We start from the raw sequence: 25,994 nt of genomic DNA, 5'->3' as shown, positions 1-25,994 counted from the left end.
TGGGTGGTTCTACCTGAAGGATTCTTCCCTGGGCACAGAGACCTTGTTTCCACCTCCTTGCAGGTGGGGGAGGGCACAGTAAACTTGAAGTTAACTTTCTTTGCAGAAATGCAAACTCTAGAGCAAAACAGTGGGACAGGACGATATGCTGCAGCACCAAACCATGTGTCTTTCATTCCCAGCATCTTCTGCTTCTCTCTCCGCAGCCCTACCTCCCCATCACTGCTGCATTCTAATTCACTTAGAAGAAGGTTGTTACAGCAGAAATGAAGAGAGAAAAACTCACGTTTCAAGAGACTTCTGAAGCTCAACGTAGAGCCAATGGCTCATGAGAACAAGCTTGGGCTCTCGAAAGCCTGATTGGTGAATATCAAAAGACAGATTCCTGGCCAACTCCTGGAATAATTTTTTTTTTTAACCACAAACAACAGACTCAGACAATTACAGGAAGATCTAAAGATTTTTTTTTCCCACACAGGAAGAAAAGAGATTTTGCTGAACTCAGAAAGGTGTTAAAAAACAGACAGAGACACAGAGAGAGAGAGAGAGAAAGCAATGAAGTTGCTTAAGTGGGTTTCTGAGAAGGGGCCTGTGCCCTCCCCTGAACCCAAGGTAGCTTGCAGCAGGGAGAGATTGGCCTCTGGATGCTTCTGAGACCCGACAATAGGGAGGACCTGAGCTCTGCTTCCCATCGGAAGCCTGGAAGGCAGCAGCTTTGCAGATTTCCCAGTGCCACCAGGAAGAACCAGAGAGGAGAAATGGCTGTGGGGACAATGGGGGAGACCTATAGGGCCTGGGCCTCCAAGTGGTGCAGTGAGTGGTGACATTCTCTGTTGGGAATGTTGAGTACCTACAAGACTGTAGGCTCAAGAAGACTGCAGAAGGGAGCTGAGGGGTGCGCGTGAGGATGAAGGAACATGGCAGCAGATGGCAGCACAGATGGAACAACCCAAGAACAGATGGGACCACAGGATTCCCCGAGGATGCCAAAAACGGGGGCACGTCGGTGTCTGTGGACCATGTGGACCACAACCACCTTGGTGGAAGATGGCAGGAAAAGATGACAACCAAGGACACCCAGCACCAAGGCCCTCAGATCTAAGCACAACCCAACAGGGACACAGCAAGGTCACAAAGCCTCACTTGACTGAAAAAAATCCTGAATTGACTGAAAACAAACTAAACTGATGAGATTAACCTGAATTAACCTAGTTTCTGCCATCAGTGGGACTGTAGGCTCAAAAGAGAGATTAAATTGAAGTACAGAAATAATAAAGGCTCATTCCTTAGACCCCTGAGAAAAGTGACTGAAATTTGTATTTAATACATTTCTGCTTACAATCAATACACACAGCTCCCTAGATAGGGCTGCCAGATTTAGCAAATAAAAATATAGAGCCTCCAGCTAAATTCAAATTTCAGGTAAACAATAAATCAATTTTTGGCATAAGTATATCCCATGGAATATTGGGCATATACTTATACCCAAGATTATTTGTTACTTATCTGTAATTCAAACAATTTTTAGTATAAATATTTCCCATGCAATATCTGGGATTCACTTATACTAAAAGGTTATTGGTTGTTTATCTGAAATTCAGATTTAACTGGGCATCCTGTACTTTCTCTGACAATCCTCTCCCTAGACCCTCCTCCCCAGGTGGAGTCTTTCTCCCTGTGGAATCGTACCAGGTTGTTAATACTGGCTAATGCCTACCTTCTCCTGAAGCTGCAGTGTCTGAATTTGCCTTTTTTTGTTTCAAAGTCCAACTATAGTCTTCAGTCCAGTGTTTCAGAATCAATTCCCAGAGCTCCTGAATGGGGACCACCCCCAAGTACTACTCCTCCAGACACTGAAACTCATTTCGGTAGATTCTGCATTCTTTCAGTTCATTTGCCAGCACTGTGAGTTTTAAAGGACTCAGGTTTGGTTTTTTCCTCAAGCTGTGTCTGCTCTGTCAGAAGGGGTCTTTGCTGGGAAGGGGGAGATACTGTCTAAAGATATGTAGTTTCACTTCTTCATCTTCTGTGCTGATGAGCTCCACCGTCCTCCCGTCTGGGCGGGCACACAGCGACTTGTAGGACAGGCTGGAGGAGACAGTGCTCATGATAAACCTGCAATGAGGAGACAGCGAGCCTGGCAGCCAGGAAAGGTCTTTTGCCTGATGGAAAGAGTCAAAGACAGTTGAAAATGTCACGACTTTAAAACTACTTTGCTGATGGTTTTTAAACTTAGAGTAGGTGGTGGAGAGAAAGGAACCCTCCTATGCTGTTGGTGGGAATGTAAATTAGTGCAGCCACTATGGAGAACAGTATGGAGGTTCCTTTAAAAACTAAAAATAGAGCTGCCATATGATCCAGCAATCCACTCCTGGGCGTATATCTGGGGCAAACCATAATTCAAAAAGATACATGCACCCCAATGTTCACAGCAGCACTATTTACAATAGCCAAGACATGGAAGCAACCTAAATGTCCATCAACAGATGAATGGATAAAGAAGATGTGGTACACATATACAATGGAATATTACTCAGCCATAAAAAAGAATGAAATAATGCTATTTGCAGCAACATGGATGGACCTAGCATACTAAGTGAAGTAAGTCAGACAGAGAAAGACAAACATCACATGATATCACTTATATGTGGAATCTAAAAAAATGATACAAAGGAACTTATTTTCAAAACAGAAATAGACTCACAGACATAGAAAACAAACTTATGGTTACCAAAGGGGAAATGGGGGGAGGGATAAATTAGGAGTTTGGGATTAACAGATACATATTACTATATATAAGATAGATAATCAACAAGGACCTACTGTATAGCACAGGAAACTATACTTAATATCTTGTAATAACCTATAGTGGAAGAGAATGTAAAAAAGAATATATATATATATATATATATATATATATATATATATATATATACACACACACACATATATATAGATATATGTATAACTGAATCACTTTGCTGTACACCTGAAACTAACATATTGCAAATCAACTGTATTTCAATTAAAAAAAATTTGTTTAAATAAACTTAGAGTAGGTGGCATATAGGGTAAGTGTTAGGGTTACAATTATTAACAGTACCTTGGATAGCAAGCAGTATGGTGGTAAGACAATACCAATTCACACTCCATATTGACTGACTCACCTATCTATTATGAATTTGATAGTACAAATGCGGACTCTAAAAAGAAGTTCCTACAAGCAAGTACTTTAACAAAATCACAGACTTCTGAAGAACGACCTACGGTGATGAACAGAGTAAAACCAAGAAAGTTAAAATTGAACTATTCAATTGAAAAAGAAGACACTGTTTTATGCTGAAGAGTTGTTGCTTTGGGCAGCAATACTATCATAAGTTAAATGGTTTTATTTTGGAATAAAAGAAACACCTAATAAGATCTTTCCAGATTCCTTTAACAGGCTTTCCCACCCCTCTTTGCCTAATAATAGCAACTATCATATCCTGACTACTTACTCTGAGCCAGGCACTGTGTTGAATGTGTCATCAGGTATCAACTGCATTAGGTACGCTTTTACATTTTCTGTATCTTACGTTATTTTGATCTCTCTCGGAGGGGGCCTTACAGATCCAGGGAGAGATTGCTCCTCCCAAGGCCAGCCATTCCTGGGAGTGGTGGACAGCTTGTTTGGAACATGCCTTCTATGTGCAGACCAGCCAACCCACAGCTATGCTCCGACCCACCTTATCTAACTCTCGCTCATCAAGCCAATACTTCCCCTGCCCTAAATCATCCCATGGCCAGATACCAGACAACTAGGGAAAGCCCCTAAGCCCCAAAGCCCACCGGGATTATCCAAACTAGCCAATCCTAGACTGTTTCTCTGCCCTACCTTGCCTTTCCCATGAAAACCCCAAAAAAGGCTTTGGCCTCAGCTTTCCCCCAGCTCCTGTCTTCTGCCTCCTGACCACCCTGATACTTCCCCCGGGGCCCTGCGAGGTGAGGCATGTCTCCTCTCCGGAAATGTAAATAATACATTCTTTTTTCAACACCATTGGTTTGTTTTTCCATGCCATCACTCAGTCATCCCTCTATAACTTAAATCCCGGGTATAATTTTAACTCATTAACTCGTTCAGTCCTCCTAACAACCCTCTAGAAAGGCAGAGGAGGAAACTGAAGCACAGAGGGCCTAAATGTCTCATCTAATTCATTCTGATGGGAAGCGGCAGAGCTGGGATTCAAACCAAGGGTCCTCACCACTGCACTGATGGCTCGGGGAACTGCCTGGACAGTCCCTCCTCCTCCTGCAGAGCTCCGCCTGTGGCCCCTCTTCCAGGAAGCCTTCTCCAAAGGTCAAGTGCCTTCATTAGAGGCCCTCACGCTACTACATACTGATCCTTGGCAGCACTCATCGCAATTGTAATTTTATACTTACTTATGTGATGATAATATTAGTATCTGCCATTCCCTGCGAGAATGAAAGCTCCATTTCTTTGCAGGGACCATGTCTGTCTGCTTACGGTGCTTTTCCCATACTAAACGGTCAATAATTACTGGTTGGATGTATGGTGGTCACCACGTATTGAATTAAAAAACAGATTACAACATAATATGGTGTGTGATTTCATTTACATGAAGATATCCACAGGAAAAAGAAGGCTTAACAGTGGTGAGGCTGTGAGTATATTTAATTTTCTATTTTCTTCTTCTTTACCATATTTCCTATGAGAAACATACATGATTTACATAATTTATAATTATGCATGTAGAAGTTTTAGAGAAAATGCTTCACAAAGTAATGACTGATGGTAAGAAGCATTAGAGGTTCCATTGATCCAGTATCACTTCAAACAGAAGAAAAACTAAAGATAGCAACCCATCAATGGGATTTGGTATGTGCAAAATCAGTGTAGACAAGGCAGATCAAAATATACAACCTAAAGAACATAGTAGGGGCCCAATAAATGTCCGATCAAAGTATAAACTAGAGGGGCAGAACCGTGCAGGAGTAAAGGCCACAGTTTCTAGAACAAGGCTGCCCACGCCTGAATTCCAAGTCCACCATCATCTTAGGACCTTCAACAAGTCATCTAATATCTCCAAGTCCAGTCCCCTCTGTGAAAACAGGGATGATGATCACAATTTCTCTGTCACAGGGTTGTTGTGAGAATTAAATGTTAGTATCTCTAAAGTTCCTAGAATGGTACCTGGCCCATTGTAAGTGTTATATAAGTATTTGTTCCATAAAGTATTCAGCAGTAACTAGCAGCAGTGCTGGCTGTACCTATAGATAGGCAATGCAATGGAAGGGTGCTATGTACATTCTAAATTAAGGGGTTTTCTTTTCATTAAATAGTAATAAAATAGGTATTATTTTAAAAAGAGATTACCTTCTCTCCTGAAATCCCATAAATGCCAACCAATTCTTCGATTCCATCTAGTACAAGTATACATGGCTTTACACTGATGGAAGCAATGAACACTTCTACAAGGAGTGAAAAGACCAAGATATTTGCATCTTCATTGAGAATATCAGTCTCAAGCTGGGTACCTACAGCACAGAAATGTGCTCAAATCAGCTGAAAATGTTTCCATCATTGCTAAAACATTTTAATGGGATGAGGCGGCAGAAGGGGTTGGGAACAATGAGTGCTACTCACAGCTGGACAGCTGACACATATACTCATATGTGTGATTAGCAGCCTCAAAATATCCAGCCCAAAACAGGTAATGATATTTACCACCAGATGTCTCCTATATATTTTCAGGATTTTACATAAAAAAATATTTTGTATGATCTAAAGCACTACTATCACTTTCCAAAATGCAAATGTTGATCATCACAAAGAGTTGGATGGGAAGAAAGAGAAGTCGGGCTATGTGACCTGTGAAGCTTCAGCAGATCCTTAACATCAGGTGCCTGCTTAGGGGTCACGGCCACCACCCTGGGTGGTCCAGCAGTGCACACACACACCTCCCACCCACCACCTAGTCTCTTGGGTCCTGGCCCATTTTTAAACCTAACACAACCAGTCCTAAATTTCTCAGCCCATAGTAATGGACTCCAGAGCTTGGATTCTGGAAATTCCCAGGGAGAATTAAGTTATGAAGCAGCAAAGAATAAAGGAAGTAATCTGAGAGGACCAACTTGCAGACTGTGATTAAGTGACATAGTAGCAGCAACCCAAAATTATAATCAACTACTTAATATTCTAAGAGCACTTTATTACATACAACTTCCGCCTTGCTTTTAATTTTCAAAAGCAATATTTTTCGAAGAAATTTAGGCATGTTAGGATCTAGAAAATCAAGCTATGCAAAGAAGCTGGAATGGATGAAGTTTCTCAGAGGTATGAAGATGCTGTTAGAGTCACTGAGAGTAATTAGGTTTAACAAATATTTATTGGTTGCCTATTGTGTACAAGGTTCTGTGCTAGATGCCTAGGAGATAGATGAGATAAAATGATGTATAATATAAAGTCAAAAGCTAAAGGAAGTGGAAATGGGGTCTGTACACACAGTTTAAGGCAGAATATGAGTCTGAAGGCTACTGGAGTTTGATGCAGACCCATCACAATAAAGAAAATCTTCATGCAGAAGACATTGGGAATGAGCCTCAGAGAATACACAGGTAGAGTTGAGGGCAAGGGCATCTCAAGCAAGACAAGGCAGAGATGAAGGCCTGGAGGTAGGAAATCCCACGAACATTCAGAAACCAGGAAGTGGCTTAGAGCAGTGGTACTCACCAGCGGCATTCAGGGACTCTAGACATCCCACAACACAGCCAGTCACACACAGTGAAGCTCTGTCCCGGGGTCTGACTTTCAAACGTTCTGTCAGACAGTCACATGGTGTGTGTGTGGAGAGGGACTTTATAATCACTAACCTAGAAACAGCTCTATTTTACACATAAATGCAAAGTGCTTTTCCCGTGGGTTTAAAACACACTGAATTTTCTAAGCACGTAACTACCATGTGAGACTGATAGAAGCTTGTATGTTGTTTTGTCTGAAATGATACCAAGATTTGTTCACCATTGCAGAAAATCACAACCCTGAGAGAATACTGCTCGTGATGTTTGTGCCTTGAATACAGCACACCCACGTCAGTCTCGACCGTAGCTATTGCCTTCAGGGTCGTTTCCCACACAGAGGCAGGCACCAGCCTACTCCACCGTGTCTTCTGCTGGAATCATGTCTGCGCGTTTACATGTTGAAATACATATTATTTTATAATAAATTACTTTCTCTTTGTCCTTTGTATTACAGTAGAGAGTTGCACTGATATTTTTATTGAGGTATAATTGACATGTATCATTATATTAGTTTCGGGTGCACAACATGATGATTCAATATTTGTATTCATTGGGAAAAGATCACCACAATAAGTCTAGCTACCATCCGTCACCATACATAGTTATAAACATTTTTTCTGGTGATGAGAACTTTCGAGATTTACTCTTTAGCAACTTTCAAAAATGCAATACAGTATCGTTAACTATAGTCACCATGCTGTACATGACATCCCCAGGACTTATAAGTGGATTATTGATTTTTAAAGATATTTTTATATCAGAAAATGACCATAAAATCAATGACTTGGAAGTCACATACGAATGTGAGATATAAAGGAGAAGGCATCAAAAAAGGCAGAGTTTCAGCTTGTGTCACACAATTAAAAATATTCTTCAAGAATGGGAAGAGAAAAATTAATCTTGATGCTTCATCCTTTGAGTTTAAAAAAAACATTTAAAATATGGGCAATGGTGAGATGTCAGGCCTTCGATGACAGAATTTTAGAACAAAAGGGGTTCTTGCAGATCTTCTAGTCTCATCTAAACCCCTCATGTCGCACATGAGGACACCTTGGCCTAGAGGTGAAGGGACTTGGACACACAGATCATCAGAAGCCTTTAAAACACTTATTTTTCTAATAGCTTTTCTTCAAACAACAAGGAATTATGTAAAGACGACTCCATTTGCGTTTCCAAGCTGTGTGGGTCAACATTTCTTGCGCAATCACAGGTAGGAGGTGTGGATCGTCTGTCTCACAAAACTGGTGTAGAGGTTAAGTAACAAAACGGAGGTGAATGAGCCTCAAAAAATATACACAGCTTGACAATCATAAAATTTAATATCACTAACAATAATCAGCCAAAAAAAAAATTCTAAGAAAAAAGTATTCAAGAATGATTCTTGTGGATTTCTATCCTTGTATACGAAGGAAAACATTTGTGTTTTTAAAATCACATTTTGGGTGGTTAGAATGATTTCTCCTCAAAATGATGTTGAAGACAAAGTAAGTCAGCATCACTAGTATTGGAAAATGATCCTAAACATTTCTCTTCATTCTGGCAGAACAAAAACTGTCTCTACTAAATGACAACCGCCTGTTGCCTAATTTAAATGGTAACAGCTTAACTGTTTAAACACCCAGTTGGGATAGCTAAATTAATGAGGAAAGAAAAAAAAGTTGATTGATGCAATTCCATGCTACTTAGTAACAAAGTGGCTTAGTGATTGACTAACTTTTTCTCTTTTGGGCACTGTTGTCCTATTGTCTCTCATTATTCAATATGGATTTATTGAGAACCTTCTACGCGTCAGGCTCTGTGCCAGGCACTGAGTATGACAATGGCCAATAAAATAGACATGGTCCCTGAATGCACAGGACTATAGAGGGAGACAATAAAACGCAGAATGACAGGACCAGGTGTGAGTCACCCAAGGGCCCAGAAAGGCAAGCTGACAGTATTTGCAGGGAGACATCCACGTAAACTAGAATACACTGGGACTGGGGCTATCTTTGCCACCTGGTCAAAGTTAGGGGTGAGGGAGAGAGGCACCCATCAGCCCCCCTTCTAGAGAGGGTGACTTTAAATAGGGCTGTAAGAGATGAGAAGGATTTCCCTGACCTGAGGAAAGGGGAGGGCATTCCAGGAGAAGGGAACTGAGTGGGCAGACTCAGAGGGATGGACATGACTGTCTCCTCCAAGGAAACCATCCCCGTGGAGCAAAAGGCTGGAGAAGTCAGCCGAGCCCAGGGCACAAGGGTTTGGCAAGGGCTGCCAAGGATTCCTGCTAGTATTTCCACCCGTTCCACATCAATGATCTCTCTGCAGACTCTCCTGATAATCGATGCTGGCAGAGGACCCCGATGGAAGTCATCCAAAAGAGAGAAATGTCCCTCTGTTGGCTCAAAGGGGCAAGACAGTGCAGTAATGAGGAGTCGGGGCTTTGAACACAACAAAGAACGGAGTTTGAACTCCCTGCTCTGCCCACGTGTAGCTGTGTGACCCAGCCATCCATCCCATCTCTTTATCTGGGACGATCATGCTGTCAAGGGCTTACTGAGAGCATTAAATGAGATGTCAATATTTTATGGTATGTGACACTTAATCATACAGTAAAATTTACTGACTAGCATTTTTTCCTCTTAAAAATTAAGAACCTGGCTATAGACTATAACATGGCTTGAAATGCTATGTCTGCATGATAAGTTAAAATGGAAAATTTATAATTTGTGCTCCAAAAGCTTATTTAGAATTTTTCTTGCACTGTTTTGTATAATGCAGAATAATGATTTTATTTTTACAGCCTTGTAGATCCTAACATTTACATATCTTTATTTTCATATGCATAGTTATTTTACTTTAAATGACTAAATAAGCTATTTTATTTCAAACACAGTTGAGTTGGTTCTAATTATTGAACTGTCTATGCACTGTATGTAGCAAGCATTTTTAATCTATTGTGTACAAGTGGAGAGGGTAACTGTATTTCACAGAAGCGTAACTGTACTATTATATCAAGAAAGACCTCTTGGGGGCTTCCCTGGTGGTGCAGTGGTTAAGAATCTGCCTGCCAATGCAGGGGACACGGGTTCGAGCCCTGGTCCAGGAAGATCCCACATGCCGTGGAGCAGCTAAGCCCACGAGCCACAACTACTGAGCCCACGTGCTACAACTACTGAAGCCCGCGCGCCTAGAGCCTGCGCTCCGCAACAAGAGAAGCCACCGCAATGAGAAGCCCTCGCACCGCAACGAAGAGTAGCCCCCGCTCAACAAAACTAGAGAAAGCCCACGTGCGGCAACGAAGACCCAACGCAGCCAAAAATAAATAAATTAAAAAAAAAAAGACCTCTTGGGAAAAAAAAAAAAGAGATGCTGATGAAGCCCTTAGCCACAGCACCTGGCACTCGGAAAGCCTTTAATAAATGGAGCTCCTTGTTAGTCAGGGCTGCCACCAGGGTCCGGAGTAACAGGGTGACAAAACATGTAAGTAGGAAAAGCGGTGGCTCTACTTTGACCTTCTGCGAAGCCTGTCACAGCGGGGATGTCAGCTGCAGGGCAGGCAAGGGCACTTGGGTTGGGAGAGCTGGCTACGGGTGGGCGGGCAGTTCTCCTCTGCTAGATCCCTTTATCCTGGCCAGCAAGGGGGTGGACGGGGAGCAGAAATGACAGCTTCACCCAAGGGCGTTTTAGCATCCCCACTAGGGAGGGGCCCAGGCTCACAGCCCACGCAGGAGCTGCAGCTGTGGACAGCTGAGGCGGGCATGGGAAAATGCTCTCTGCAAAGAAGCTGAATCTGCTCGTGACCTCCCAGGCCCAGCTGTGCTCTCAGCAGCCGCTCCTCCTCCCCTGCCCACGTCTACCTCCCCCGGGTGAAAGCCAGCTTCGTAGCCAAGGCAGTGATGCTAAATGATGCTGCAGCCAGCCGGCCCCGCTTGCCCCGGCTTCCTCCTGGGCTGCCGTGTAGCAAGAGCTGCAAACTCTCTTGCTTTCCATCCTCGCTCTCCTTAGTCGAAAAGGAGCTTCTTGTTTCTCTCAGCAGTCCCCCACTCCCTGCCTCTTTCCCTGGATCACTGAGGAATAATAATAATAACAACAATAATAATGGCAACTATGTGCCAGGGACCCGCTTAAGTTCTTTACGTGTATTATCTGTTAATCCTCACACAGCTTTATGTAGGTACTATTAATCCCATCCCCATTTTAGAGATGAGAGATTGAGGCACAGATTGCTGAAGTAAACTGCCCAAGATCACACAGCTAGTAAGTAGCGGAGCCAGAATTGAAGTTCAGAACTACAGCCTTTCCGGTTAACAAGGGAAGGTGTTGCCTCGCTGTCAAGTTCTCACAGGCTGTTCCTGATTTTATTTAGCTTTATCAGCTTAAAGGTCTGTTAGTTTGGAAGATAGCAGCTGTTTTGATTAGGAGCTTTCAGCGCCTAAAAAGACACTCATTAAAATAACAATTCACTTCGGAAATAAAATCGTAATTGGGCGTGTGCAGTTGAGCTGATATCACCAGCCTGGCCAGACCGAACGCCTTTGGGATGTGCCTGAGCGGGGTTAGTAGCTTTCTTTTAGAACCAGGCATACCTGCTGCTACTGGTTTTGATTTCACCCACTTGACACACCCTGAGAAATGCAACCACTGAGAACTCACGCCCACGTGTTCACTTTATTTACTCACAGACAATGCCCCTCCACACACACACAGAAGGAAGCTCAAATATCTGTCCCTTCGTACAGAAATGATATATGTCCATCAAAACTCACCAGGGGCCTCACACGCTCACTCAGCACCCAGAGGCGCACATGGGTACAAGCCCCGGGTGAGAAGGGATGAATTCTCCAAAGCAGGCAGAGTCAGACACATACAAACATGTAAATACACAGCAGTCACCTAATAATAATAATAATATCTAATTTTTTTAAAATTAATTTTGTAAGTGAAATAGGGAGCATTTTCTTTTTTTTAAATTTTATTTATTTATTTTATTTATGGTTGTGTTGGGCCTTCGTTTCTGCGCGAGGGCTTTCTCCAGTTGCGGCAAGCGGGGGCCACTCCTCATCGCGGTGTGTGGGCCTCTCACTATCGCGGCCTCTCTTGTTGCGGAGCACAGGCTCCAGACGCGCAGGCTCAGTAGTTGAGGCTCACGGGCCCAGCCGCTCTGCGGCATGTGGGATCCTCCCAGACCAGGGCCCGAACCCGCGTCCCCTGCACTGGCAGGCGGATTCCCAACCACTGCGCCACCAGGGAAGCCCCAATATCTAATATTTATTGGTGCTTTCTATATGCTAAGCACTGTGCTAAGTGCCTTTTGTTTCTCATATCGTATCACAGTTCATCCCCTCAACTACCTATAAGACACGTTCTTTTTCTTATTATCCACATTTTACAAATGGGAAAATTGAGCCAGAGAGAGTTAAAATAACTTGCCCAAGATCACACAGCTAATAGAAGTGGTCAGGCTCCCCAGCTGCTCCTAGAACAGAGGTAGATCCCACATGATTGTTCTCTCTCCCCGTATATACCTTGTACCTTCAGTATCTCATGTCCAAAGCAGAACTCTTGATTCCCCTAGAAACCTGCTGCCCCATCAACGTTGTCCCACTTCAGTGAACAGCCCTCACCATCCATCTAGTTTATTTAAGTCCTCCTTCAGGTATTTATTCAAATGCCCTTTTCTCAGTGAGGCTTTCCCAGACGACACTTTTAAAATCCTAACAGGGCTTCCCTGGTGGCGCAGTGGTTGAGAGTCTGCCTGCCAATGCAGGGGACACGGGTTCGAGCCCTGGTCTGGGAAGATCCCACATGCCGCGGAGCAACTAGGCCCGTGAGACACAACTACTGAGCCTGCGCGTCTGGAGCCTGTGCTCCGCAACAAGAGAGGCCGCGATAGTGAGAGGCCCACACACCGCGATGAAGAGTGGCCCCCGCTTGCCGCAACTAGAGAAAGCCCTCGCACAGAAACGAAGACCCAACACAGCCATAAATAAATAAATAAATAAATAAAATCCTAACAGTTCTTATACACACACACTGCCTGCTTTCTTTCTCTGATTGTTCTTCGTAGAACGTACCATCATCAAACATTCTGTATTTTCTATTTAGTTAACTCTTTGTCTTCCTCCCCTCTCCAATAACAGGAAAACTCCATGAGGGTAAGGACTTCTGTCCATTTTGTTCACTGTTGTATCCCCACTGGCACATAAGGTACTCAATTAATATCTGGGGAAGGAAGGAAGGAAGGAAGGAAGGGAGGGAGGGAGGGAGGCAGGGAAGAAATTTAATTCTGTGAGTGGAAGAGGTGGGTAGATATGTAGGCAAGACTATACAGGATTTAGACTGGAACAAGAGAAAAACAGCCACATGGGCAGAAGACAGAATAATTTAAAATTTTTCTGAATGAATTTCAAAGTTTGATTCCATTACCATAGCTTTTGTACTGTAATTCTGTGATGAAGTAATATATCACCAACATGATGTCACTGCTTTCACAGGTGCTGCCCACAAAATGAGGGATCAGCAACACATTTGGGTGTTTCTTTCTGAAATAGTTCACCCAGTTGGCAATCAGACTGGACTCCCCACGACCATGTTCTCCAGACAAGAGCAAAACAGACTTGTAAGTTGGAAGAGGATTTATTCTGAAAAATAAAGACAGAAAATGTAGTCAAGAATAATTACAAAAAAAGAGAGAGAGAGAGGGAGAGAAGGAGGGAGGGAGGGAGGGAGGGAATGAGGAAGGGAGGAAGGGAAAATATTCCTGCATACGTTTGTCTCTAAGAGATAGGAAATTCTAGTCTCTCAACTGTGACCTCAGTTGGCTCCAAATAAGCCATTCATCCTCTGGGCTTCAGCTCTGTCGTATGTAAAATTATGAGGGTGCAAAGATAGTAACCTTAGAAGGCTCTTCCACCTACCACAGGTCTAGGGCTGTCCAATATGAACCTGGGTTTACATCAAGGGCCCAACCTGCCCAAAGGCCCAGGGCAGGAGACTACCCAACCAGGAGAGAATAAAAAATTGAAACACTCACATGCCAAGGATTCCCATAATCCTGATGACCATGACATTAGGGATTCAACAAAATGACCATAATTGTCAGTTACTCACTGAGAAGTAGCCCACTGCTCTATGGGGGTGCTTTGGCTTGTAGTAATGAATAAATATGATTTCTCTGAACTGGTGTGAGCACAATACAACTTGTCCTGTTGCTTAAATTTTTTCAGTGAAAAGCTTCTGGAAATGCAGAGGAGTCCCAGGTCCATGAGTATCACTGCATAAAGACTCCAGCCCTGTTCCTCATGTAATTTAATAAGTATGTGTCTAGTGATTTTTCATTGATGTAAGCTCCAAGTGGGCACTTAGCAGGCTTACCTAACTCACTACTGGATAGTTAGTCACTGGCACAGTACCTGATCATGAATTGTTGACTGAGTGAATGAAATAAAATAAATAAACCTGACACTCAGGTTCAGCAAAGCAAGAGGATCAGTCTGAAAACCTATTGAAATAGAAAACCTATAGCAGGATCATTAAATAGTAGTTACTCCATAAGAATTCCATCTCCATGACTATGAGTTAGGAATCAATGCCTTATTGCATTAGTCATTTCACCACCAAATTTGAATGGCAGGATTGGATTTGATTTGATGTCCCACTTTCACCCTTGCCCTCTTTCAGTCTCTCCTCAGCCAAGCCACCAGAGTGAACTTATCAAATGTCATATAGGTCACTGCCCTGCTCAAAAGAAGTAAAAGTCTAAGTCCTCACAATGATGCATGAGAACAGACAAGACCCTCCTCTCATCCCTTACGTCTCCAACCTCACCCCATCACCCTCCCTACAGCTCTGACTTCCTTCCAGCTCTCTGGCCTCCCTGCCGTTCCTCCAGCCTCAGGACCTCTGTGTTTGCTGTTCCCTCTGTCTGGAATACTCTTCCAACTCATATTGGCAAAGCCTGCTCCCTCACCTGCTTCTAGCAGTTACCCAAATGCCACCTTCTCTCCTACCAGATGGCCTATTCCCTTTCAGGGTTTCATTTTGCTCCATAGCACTTACAGGCATCTAGCCTACTACATATTTTCCATAGGTATCATGTCTGTTGCATGTCTCCACAATACAAGCTCCATGGAGGCAAGGATGTTTGTCTTTTGTTCATTGCTGTATCCCCTGTGTCTAGAACATGTCTGGGCACTTAGCAGGTAAAAACCAATGAAGGAAAAATACAAATATAATATACCCCCATAAATAAGCTAGGGTCTTAATGATTTCTTCTCAAGAACAAATAGAAAATGAAAACATTGCAAAGCAAACTGTGGCTCCCTTCAAAAGAGAACAAAAAGAGAACGCTATTGCTCTAGATGGTTGGTTGTTAAGAAAATGCTTTGAAACTCCAAAAGAACACCCTTTTCTCTTAGCTGCACACACTATTCAGGAACTTACAATACAAAGCGTTGTTTCCAAATGGCAAAGCCCTGTTTCCACATAGCTAATCTCAAAGGACTTATTTAATTGTTGTGTTTTGATTGGGCACAACTGGAATTGTGTAATTGCAATAAAATTTATTAAATGTCTCATCCACTCTGAAATGCTTAAAATTATAACCTAAGTGACATATAATTCACATACCAAAAAAATCCACCATTTTAAAGTATACAGTCGGTTTTAGGACACTTAGTATATAGTAAATATCACTATCACTATCTAATTCCAGACCATTTTCAGGACCCCAGAAAGAAACTCCAGACCCATTAGGGGTCATGTCCCAGTTCCCCTCTACTCTCATCCCCTGATAGCCACTAACCTACTTTCTGTCTCTATGGACTTGCCTATTCAAACCTAAGATTTTCAACAGATGATATATATTTCATACTCTAGTAGTTTCAAAATCCTTGACTGAGCGCCATGTTGTTTTAACCAATGAAATTGTCTTCCTCTTGGCATGGGTTCCCAGAACCACAAGATGTTGGTAGCTCTGCACATCATAGTGGGTGCTGAGACCGGGGCAGACATGGTGGCGCACAACCCTGAGCCACCCTAGCCACTGTGGGTTTATTTCAAATCCCCAAACTCTCACAGAATAAATGAGATCTGGAATAAGAACTGGAGGATGAGGATGGAAGAAAATAAAATGATCCCAAGAACCTCCCTATTTCTAGGGTTGAGACTGGAAAGGACACCACAGACAAACCCAATTCTTTCCTCACGCCCCCGTCTCTTCATGCCTGTGGGTGGCGAACAGAGCATGTCAGCACCCGGAGTGGGAAAAGATATGGGGGTTTTAATGCAGAGGACACTGGGTAAAACAGTGAAGGAGTGCAAACTTTGGGTAAGATAACTTGATTCTCACAAACGCAGATAATGCTATGGCCCATAGTCGGCAATTAACAAGTACTGGCTGAATATCTTAATGTAATTAATAATGAGCTGATGATGTATGTGGAAGCTCTCTGTAAATTATACAATACTGTACAGATGCATTATTCATATTTCCTAATCCAGTTTCTTCTCCTTAAAATCATTCCATCACTGACAGGAATGAGAGACCAACTTTGATCTATGGGATTAAAAAAGAAGGCAAGCTCTCTGCCCTCCAGCATTTATAATCTTCTTAAAGAGACTGAAGGGAAGTAACTTGGCAGTTGCAGAGTGATATCTGATAAGGAGATTCTAACCTGGGGGTGACTTTTAGGGAGCCTCTCTTGCAGGCATGGATGGACATGGAAGTGAGGGAAGAAATTCCAAATTTGGGGGATCATACTCACTAAAGTCAGGCTGCTTTGCTTGGGGTTTCTTGACATCTTACCTGAGAACAGATAAGCTGGAGCCTGCTGCGGCATTATTAAAATCAAATTCCACATCCTTTAAGGCAAATCTTTCCAAGATTTCAAAGGTTCTGTTGGACTCCTTGGAAATAACAAACACTTCCTTGCACTTTTCAGTGAACTCTTAGTGATAGAAACGTTCAAAGTTGTGCTTGAAAAGTCTTTAGACACAAAAAGATATGTTTTAATACCTTAGATTTATAGTTTTGCATTTTCCATCACACATGGTTATTATGAATACCCAGGAAAGTATCTCCCCTTCTGTGTTTATACCACCTTCTTTCTATGTTAGCACCAAATTTCATAGCCCATTCTACATTCTAATGAAAGGAAGCTACAGGCAAGCAATTTAATCTTAATGCTATTTGTACATGAAATCCTACGTAGGATTCCAAGTTATTTCATGACCTCAGAATGACCAAGGCAAAAAAAAAAAAAAAATGGATTTGCTACATATATCCTCTTGTATTTTTAGATTGTTAGCTAAATATGAAGTTACCTAATTCAATCTCGTGGCATATGTGTATGTTTCTATTCATGGCAATGGTTGGGGGAGTGGGGTGTATTTTTAAGATAAGATGCCCAATGACAACCATGGGTACAGTTGCAACTCTGCCACTGGGCAAGTCCCTTAAATTCCCAGGTAAAATAAGTGGCAGGGCGGGACAACTGGATCTCTGAGACTCCTTCTAGTTTCAAGGCACTGTGTTTCTAAACTCATTGCCTAATTAAAGTCAAGGTGTTCTGGACTGCCAAAATGTCCTCCTGTCTCTGGAGACACCTACATCTCCCAGAGTTTGGGTGGGGTTTTTTTTTTTACATGCGGTGAGGCAGGAAAATGAACATCAGGTAGTTTAACCTGGTAAGGTCTCAAGCTATCTTATACCCCCATAGTTAACTGGGCTGCCCTGTGGTTCAGGTTAGGGCCAGAATAACCTAGAGGACCAACAGTTTGGCCAAGGTGAGCCTCAAATTTCAAGATCTTAGACAGAATTGGAAATGATCCCACACTCTAATGGATCTCTTTAGCTCACCTTGAACCTCACCCACTAGTCTCAGGCATCTGCAAGGACCTCAGAGTGCTTCTGAAGGTCAAGAGTATGAACTGATACCTCTGTATTGCCTTATGATAACTATCAGCTACCCACATGGCCTGCTGCTACCCCTACCTAAGCTGTGAGATTTTGGAACTATCTGGGTGATTAAAGGGTATCGAAGATCCAAAAGAAAAATAATTGAGCCTTTTTTCTGAAGATTTTGTAATAATCCATCCATTCTGTACCTTCTACTGCAGACATGTAGTCCATATATTACACATTCAAAACTAAAGTCTAAAACAAGCTAATATTTCAATAATAACCAAAATCAAAGACTAAGGAGAATACTATGGAGAAATAATCTCTCTCTAACCCAAATACACAGAAAGGCTTGATTCTTGAACATGTTAGTAAATATTAATGAATGCAGTTCAGATTGAGACTAGTCAAAGAATATCACTATTAACCATACTTCAGGCCTTAGCCAAATATATGCTATATTCTTCCAGGACTCATTTTTTATGATTCATTCTCATTAGCCTAATATGTGTCAGGCACTGTTTTCAGGTGCTTTACACACATTATTATACACATTACCTTGAGAGTTCAAGGTCGTTAATGCTAACTCAGTAAAGAGAAGAAACCAAGGCTTACCAATATTACATCATTTTCTCAAAGTCACAGAGCTAGGAACTAAAAAATCTTGGATCTGAGAGCCTTTCTGTTGTTGGACATTCTAAAACTCCAAGCTCATAGTAAATATTCAGGATATTTTGGGGCTGCCCAACTTCTAGTCACCCTACCCTAATTCCAGTAACAGCCCCAGATTATCATTTGGGGTCCCACCTTGTCTCAACTCTCACTTCATGTTATTGTAGTGGGTCTGACTCCCTCCAGCTCCAGACGTGGCATATGACCCAAGTTCAGCCAATCAGAGCATCACATTCTCTTGGCACCAGTGACTGAGTCCGATACAAACATATAGGCCAAGTCCAGCTAATCAGAGACAGAAAGACTTAATCCTAGGATACTGAGCCATTCCTGCTGGACTTGAGCCTGGAGCTGCTAGAGCCATCTTCCCTCCATTATGGAGGAGCCAAGGAGTTGAGGCAACATCAGGACAGCAGAGCCACGCAGAGAAACAGTGAGAAACCAGGGTCTGGTAACCTCATTTGAGCCAGTGGATGAAGCCTGAGCTGAACACAGACCTAATCCTGGGCTTTAAAGTTATATAAACTAAAATTCCCTTTCTGTTGGAGCCAGTCCGAGTTACTTTCAACCCAAAGAGTAACGACTGATACAATATTCTTTTCTAGGACCCCAAAATAATTTGGCTTGTAGGCAGAGTTTTGTTTGACCAGCACAGGTGGGATTTCATGCCCCACCCCCAACAATGGATGTGAGTGACTTTAGGTGAGTCAACGCCCTCCCATTCAGTTGACTACAGATCCATCTGCCCCCTATCATATTAGAAGGACTATGCCTGCCTGGTCCCTGAAAGCATTTGAGAATGCACCACCTGCATTCTGCACTCCCACATTAATTGGGCCCTTACAACAGTAATTCACAATCTTTTTTGGGTCATTAAACCTTTTGAGAATCTGATCAAAGACAGGCCAACTTCCTACCCCCCAAAACACACATCTGCATATAAACATTCTATTTTTCATATAAATTTAGGGCATCACAGATCCCTCCCAAAGTCTGTCTAGGTGAAGAATCTCTGCCCTGCTCTGATGTTGTTCCTCCCTTTTTTTTTTTTTTTTTTTTTTTTTTTTTTTTTTAAATTTTTTTTTAAATTAATTTATTTATTTATGGCTGTGTTGGGTCTTCGTTTCTGTGCGAGGGCTTTCTCCAGTTGTGGCAAGTGGGGGCCACTCTTCATCGCGGTGCGCAGGCCTCTCACTATCACGGCCTCTCTTGTTGTGGAGCACAGGCTCCAGACGCGCAGGCTCAGTAATTGTGGCTCACGGGCCCAGTTGCTCCGCGGCATGTGGGATCTTCCCAGACCAGGGCTCGAACCCGTGTGCCCTGCATTAGCAGGCAGATTCTCAACCACTGCGCCACCAGGGAAGCCCCTGTTCCTCCCTTTTTAATCTGTACATGTCCGTGAGACACTATTTTCAGAATAAATGTAATCATTTTATTCAGAGGCAACAGGATGCCAGGCAGTGCTTCTCAAACTTTAATGTGCCTGCAACTCACCTGGTCATCTTTATTAAAATGCAAATTCTAATTCAATAGACCCAGAATGCATTTCTAGCAAGTTCCTAGGTGATGCCGAGGCTACTGGTGCATGGATCACTTACTCTCTGAGTAGTAAGGGTGAAGGCAAACGAGCATGGATTTTGGAGTCAAAAGGACTTGGGTTCAAATCCTAGAATGATCCCTCACTGGTGAAGTGACATTAGGTAAGTCACTTAACTGCTACACAGCAGCTTTCATTTGTTCATCGGTAAAACAGGAATTACAGCACCTACCTTGCAGGGCTAAACCTTGAAGATTAAACGTGATAACATGCAAAAAGCACTTGACAATTAATAAAAGTTCTCTCCTCTTTAGATCAGGATTTCTCAACCTTGGCATTATTGACATTTTGGGTTGGAAAATTCTTTATCATGAGGGGCAGTCCTGTGCACTGTAGGATGTTTAGCAGTGACCCTGACCTCCACCTGTTAGATGCCAGTAGTACACCCCCAACTGTGACACCAAAAATGTGACACCAAAGATGTAGCCAAAAGTCCCCTGGGGGCAAAATCAGCCCTGGTTGAGAACCTCTGCTCTGTATCTACATGTTAACTGCCAGATATCTTAGGTCTTCTCCGAGCTCCTTGACTTCCTAAATCCTCTTCCATGACCCACTATTTGCTCTCAGTTTCAAAAATCTTCAAATGAAGAAATGCACGTTACAGGAATATGGTAATAATTTTAAATGTTTAAGGAGTATTTTCAACCATTTAAAAATTCCTTTCACAAGGAAGACATACAAAACACATGGACCTATGACAACAGACTTAGCTCTCTCCACATTTACTAACCTGTATTTTCCATCATTAACGCGGCTGGGTAGTTTTTCTACCACAACCAACCAGTCCTTGAGAACCAGGCTCACCCAACTCATGGAGATCTCTGTACAACCTGACAGGTAGCCCTTTGCTAATAATCTTGGCCTTAAGCTTTCCAGCCTTTAATTTTTCCTCATCGTTGATCAGAAAGCCTGCGGACAGCATCTCCTCCGTTTCCTCGTCCACAGGCTTCAGCAGCATGGTTCCCGTCCTAAAGTAAAAATACAGAAATTGAGACTCATTCAGAAAGGCTGCTTGGACGATCTCTAACTCCATCGGACTGCGGTTGGGATTCTCCAGGACCCAAGGATAACAGTTTTTTGCAGCAACATAGAGATTCTGTTCCACTATGGATAAACTTGACAAGTCAGTTGCCTTGGAGAACATGACAGGTGAGTAGTCAGGGAGAAAGTCCCCATATGTCTGACCCAGCAAGCAGATAAAAAAGGGAAAGCAGCTGTTCACGCAGTCCAGACAGAGCTTCAGATGTTGCTAGTGGAGACAAAAATGTTGTCTAAATAGATTGGAGGGTAAGGGCGCCTGGGCCTTCAACGCTGACCACGTCAGGTCCACAGCTTTGAAACACGCGCCCCGGGAATCACAGAATTCGCTCAGCTGAGGGAAGATGTAGTTTGCCAAATAGTCTCCTCTTCCTGAAAATCATCCAGGGTCGAGCAGATGTAAGGCTGAATGGGTTTCTGGGGCTTTAAAAGGAATTGGGCAGACCTGTCTACATTCTCATTTGCCTCCTGGCTCATTTCACTTTGCTCAGAGATGACATCACCCTTAAAACAAAACAATTTTCATCCTGGTGCAGCCACTGACTTCCACTGCTTCTGTGGCTTCCCCCTAATTATGTTCGCTATAAACAGATAGAAATCTTTCCCCAAAATGCCTTCTTTCTTATAGATATTTGAAGGTGAGTGATGCCAACCAATGGACAGATCAGAGTTGAGACACAATCTAGTTTAAGTTAGGAGTGAAAAAAACACATTCTTTTTTAGGATTACAGGAAGTCCACGGCTCCTCTGTTTCCCCAAAGCTTTTGCGGAAGAGCTGAGAACCACGGGTGATGAGTGGGCACTGGATACAAGGCTCTCCCTCTTTTCCTCAGCCCCCCATTCCACCTTCCCAGTGTTCCATTGGCTACCTGCTCCTTCTGCCACCCTGTGAATCTGAAAACTATGCAAGGGGACTTGCTAAGAGTGTGAAAAGGAAGGCAAATGCAGAAAAGGAGCCTAGCGTATCCAGCAACAGAATAAGCCAAGACCCATGACTTGGACCAGAAGCAAGAATGAAAATAGGTATGAAGTTGAGGTCAGGACAAGAGGAACAAATCAAAATATAATAAGGGCCAAGACCAGTAGTGCACCTGGCATCTGAGAGGCAAAGAAGTCTGGATCTAAGAATCTGATGGAGTACTGTGATCATTTTTTTTTTTTTTTTTTTTTTTTTTTTACTGTGATCATTTTTATCTTAAGCTGTGCAGGCTCATACGACACTCCATTCACCTATATGCACTGGGAATTCAATTCCACTGACCTAATGGAAAAACACACGCCCTCCAGCAATGATGTAGATATGCTTGCACCTTGCTCAGAAGCAAAATATTCAATGAAAACTACTTAGCTTTACGAGCTTTTTCTTGATGCAACTTATTTCCATGCCAAATGTTGCTTTATTGGTTGTTTGTTGCTTTCACCTATAGAGAAACATACCGTGTTATCATGTATAGGGCAATTTTCCATCAAGACCACCTGACTAGAATATAATAATACATTACCTTTTTAAAAAAGTGTTAAGGGCTTCCCTGGTGGCACAGTGGTTAAGAATCCGCCTGCCAATGCCGGGGACACGGGTTCGAGCTCTGGTCTGGGAAGATCCCACATGCCGCGGAGCAACTAGGTCTGTGAGCCACAACTACTGAGCCTGCGCGTCTGGAGCCTGTGCTCCGCAACAAGAGATAGGCCGCGATAGTGAGAGGCCCGCACACCACGATGAAGAGTGGCCCACGCTTGCCGCAACTAGAGAAAGCCCTCGCACAGAAACGAAGACCCACACAGCCAAAAATAAAAATAAATAAAAAATAAATAAAAATTTAAAAAATAAAAAAAGTGTTAACCCTTTTGCATTTAATTGTCACAATAATCCTACGATAGATAATATTACCACCCTACTTTACTGATGAAGAAACAAAAGTTCAGACAGGATAAGCAACGTGTCCAAAGGGACCTGGCTAGTAAGTGAAGAGCTAGGATCTAAAAACAGGTCAGCCTGACTCCAGGACACATACATTATACTGCCTCCATATAATAGAGATAAGACTCTAGGTCTTGAAGATACCATAAATCAATGGGTACGAAACACCTATGCAATAATGATACTGTAATAAATAGGCGACAATTTGAAAAAATTAATTTAATTTAATCTCACACAAACAAAATCTAAAAGATGACAGAATGGGCATCATGGACACTTTATTAATAGACTTTTCACCTGCCATGTAGGAGGCTAGAATTAGATTATCAGACCTTGAAAATATCCACGTTTTCCTATTCCCAAATGATCAGAGGTAGTAATTTCTATCTTGGTCTCTACCAGGTCCCCAACACCTAGTATAAGGTCTGGCTCAGAGTAGGTGACAGGTAAATAATTGTTGAATGAAAGAATTTAATATAAGTTTTAAATGAAAAGAAAACATAATTAAATATTTATCAAACCTGGAAAGGACTTCCAAAACTTATAAGCTGTAGAAGAAGTCACAAAAGAATAGATAATAACTACATTTTAAAAATACTTAGGGACTTCCCTGGTGGCGCAGTGGTTAAGAATCCACCTGCCAATGCAGGGGACACAGGTTCGATTCCTAGTCCGGGAAGATCCCACATGCCACGGAGCAACTAAGCCCATATGCCACAACTACTGAGCCCGCGCTCTAGAGCCTGCGAGCCGCAACTACTGAACCCATGGGCCACAACTACTGAAGCCCGCACGCCTAGAGTCCGTGCTCAGCAACAAGAGAAGCCACCGCAATGAGAAGCCCTCACACTGCAATGAAGAGTAGCTCCCACTCGCTGCAACTACAGAAAGCCCACGCGTGCAGCAACGAAGACCGAACACAGTCAAAAATAAATAAATAAATACATTCATTGAAATAAATACATCAAAATTAAAATACTTAAAGGCAAACAGACTTTAAAAATATTTGCCACAAATATATTTATCTTTATTCTAAGAAAAATACTGATATCCTAGTTGACACATAAGCAAAAGATACAAACAGATAAAAAGAAAAATAATACAAGAATACATATAAAAGCATATTTAACCTTTCCAGAATTCAAAGAAATTTAAAAGTAAGCAATGATACAGAATTTTTTAAGTACGCATAGTTATCTAAATATTGGTGAAATTTATACCTCACATATAGCTATGGAATTGTAAACTGGTAATTCTGGAAAGCTATTAGAAGGTATATTTGGAAAGTAAATGGCAATATACTTCAAAATATATTAAAGTGTTTTTAATTTTTGACTCAATGATTCTACTTTCTGGGAATCACTCCAAGGAAATAATCAAAATAGTGAGAAACTATAGTCACTAGATGTTCATTGTTTATGACAGAAAAAATAGTAAAAGAAAGAAAGAAAACTAAATGGTCTCCGCAAAGGACATAACTAAGAGGATAAAAGTATAGCCACTGATGGCAAGTGGTACATATATTAAAAAGACAGTTACAGACTTCTGCTTCCAGCCATAATAAAATAACAGGGACTAGACTTACCTATCCTCTTCAAAAAATTAGAAAACTGGACAAAATATATGAATTAGCTGTTTTCAGACATACATCAGGCAGTACAGAAGTGTGTGATCCCAGAGAGAAGTAAACTAGAGGAGCTATATTATTATCAGAAAAAAGTAGACTTCAGAACAAGTGTTACTGGGAATAGAAAGTGACGTTACATAATGATAAAGTAGTCAGTCTACCAAGAAGACATAATAATCCTAAGTGTGTAGGCACCTAACAAGAGAGCTTCAAAATATACAAAGCAGGAGCTTCCCTGGTGGCGCAGTGGTTAAGACTCTGTGCTCCCAATGCAAGGGACCCAGGTTCGATCCCTGGTCAGGGAGCTAGATCCCACATGCATGCCGCAACTAAGAGTTCACATGCCACAGCTAAGAGGCTGCATGCCGCAACTAAAGAGCTGGTGAGCTGCAACTAAGGAACACAAGAGCCGCAACTAAGGAGCCTGCCTGCTGTAACTAAGACCTGGTGCAATCAAATAAATAAATAGATATTTTTTTTAAAAACTTAACAATCACTTATTAAAAAAAAATACACAAAGCAAGACTGGTAAAATGAAAGGAGAAATAGATACACCCTTAATACAGTTAGAGATTTCAACACTCCTCTCAAGTAATCGGTAGTTTAAGTAGACATAATCAGCAAAGATACAGAAGATCTGAAAAACACTATCAGGCAACTTGATTTTTTTGAACATTCCACCCAACAACAAGAGAATACAGATTCTTCTCACACGCGCATAGAACAAGCACCAAAACAGACCAGGTTCTAGGCCAAAGGTCAGCAAACTACAGCCTAAAGGCTAAGGCCCACCTGTTGCCTGTTTTTATAAAGAACATTTTATTGGAACACAGCCACTTCCATTCATATTAAGTATTTCATATTACAACAGCAGAGTTGAGTAGTTATGACAGAGATCAAAGGGCCCACAAAGCCTAAAATATTTTCTATCTGGCCCTTTAAACAATAAGTTTGCCAACCTGAATTCTAGGCCATAAACCAAAACTCAACACATCTGAAAGAACTGAAATTATATAAAATATGTTCTCTAACCCCAATGGAATATTTGAAACTGATAACAGAAAGATACCTGAAAAATTCACAAATTTTGGAAATTAAATATTATTTCTAAACAACTCATGGGTTGAAGAGGAAGGCAAAAAAAAAAAAATGGTGACAGAAAGCAGATCATTAGTTGCCTTGTGGAGCATGGGGAGGAAATGACTGGGAAGGGTCACAAGGGAACTCTTTAGGGCAACAGGAATGTTTTCTATCATAATTATAATGGTAGTTAGGTGTAGGCATTCATCAGAACTTACCAACTGATCACTTAAAATGGGTGCAATTTATTTTATATAAATTAGACCAAAATATAGTTGATTCTTTAAAAATCTGACAACTATATAGCAAGAGAAAAAGGTTTATAAGTAAGGGTTAGGTGAAAAGGAGAAAAAATAAGTATAAGCCATAATAATAACAGTGC

The 25,994-nt window shown here is 42.0% G+C and overlaps 1 long non-coding RNA gene across 2 annotated transcripts in view; it reads right to left on the bottom strand.

Annotated features, from left to right (window-relative positions):
* Positions 1-25,994, bottom strand: part of LOC103013745 (uncharacterized) — a 45,562-nt gene that overhangs the window by 11,283 nt on the left and 8,285 nt on the right. The window contains exons 2-4 of one of the 2 annotated variants that reach the window (XR_449628.2): positions 20,680-20,917; positions 16,586-16,765; positions 13,141-13,421 (exon numbers count right to left, since the gene is read on the bottom strand). This is a non-coding gene — a long non-coding RNA (uncharacterized LOC103013745). Of the gene's footprint in view, positions 1-13,140; positions 13,422-16,585; positions 16,766-20,679; positions 20,918-25,994 lie in introns of those variants that run through there. The other variant, XR_009009804.1, reaches the window with a different exon arrangement.

This window comes from Balaenoptera acutorostrata, chromosome 11 (genome assembly GCF_949987535.1).
Source record: "Balaenoptera acutorostrata chromosome 11, mBalAcu1.1, whole genome shotgun sequence".
Taxonomy (NCBI): domain Eukaryota; kingdom Metazoa; phylum Chordata; class Mammalia; order Artiodactyla; family Balaenopteridae; genus Balaenoptera; species Balaenoptera acutorostrata.
Note: the sequence above shows the minus strand (reverse complement) of the source record. Positions and strands in the feature narration are given on the sequence as shown.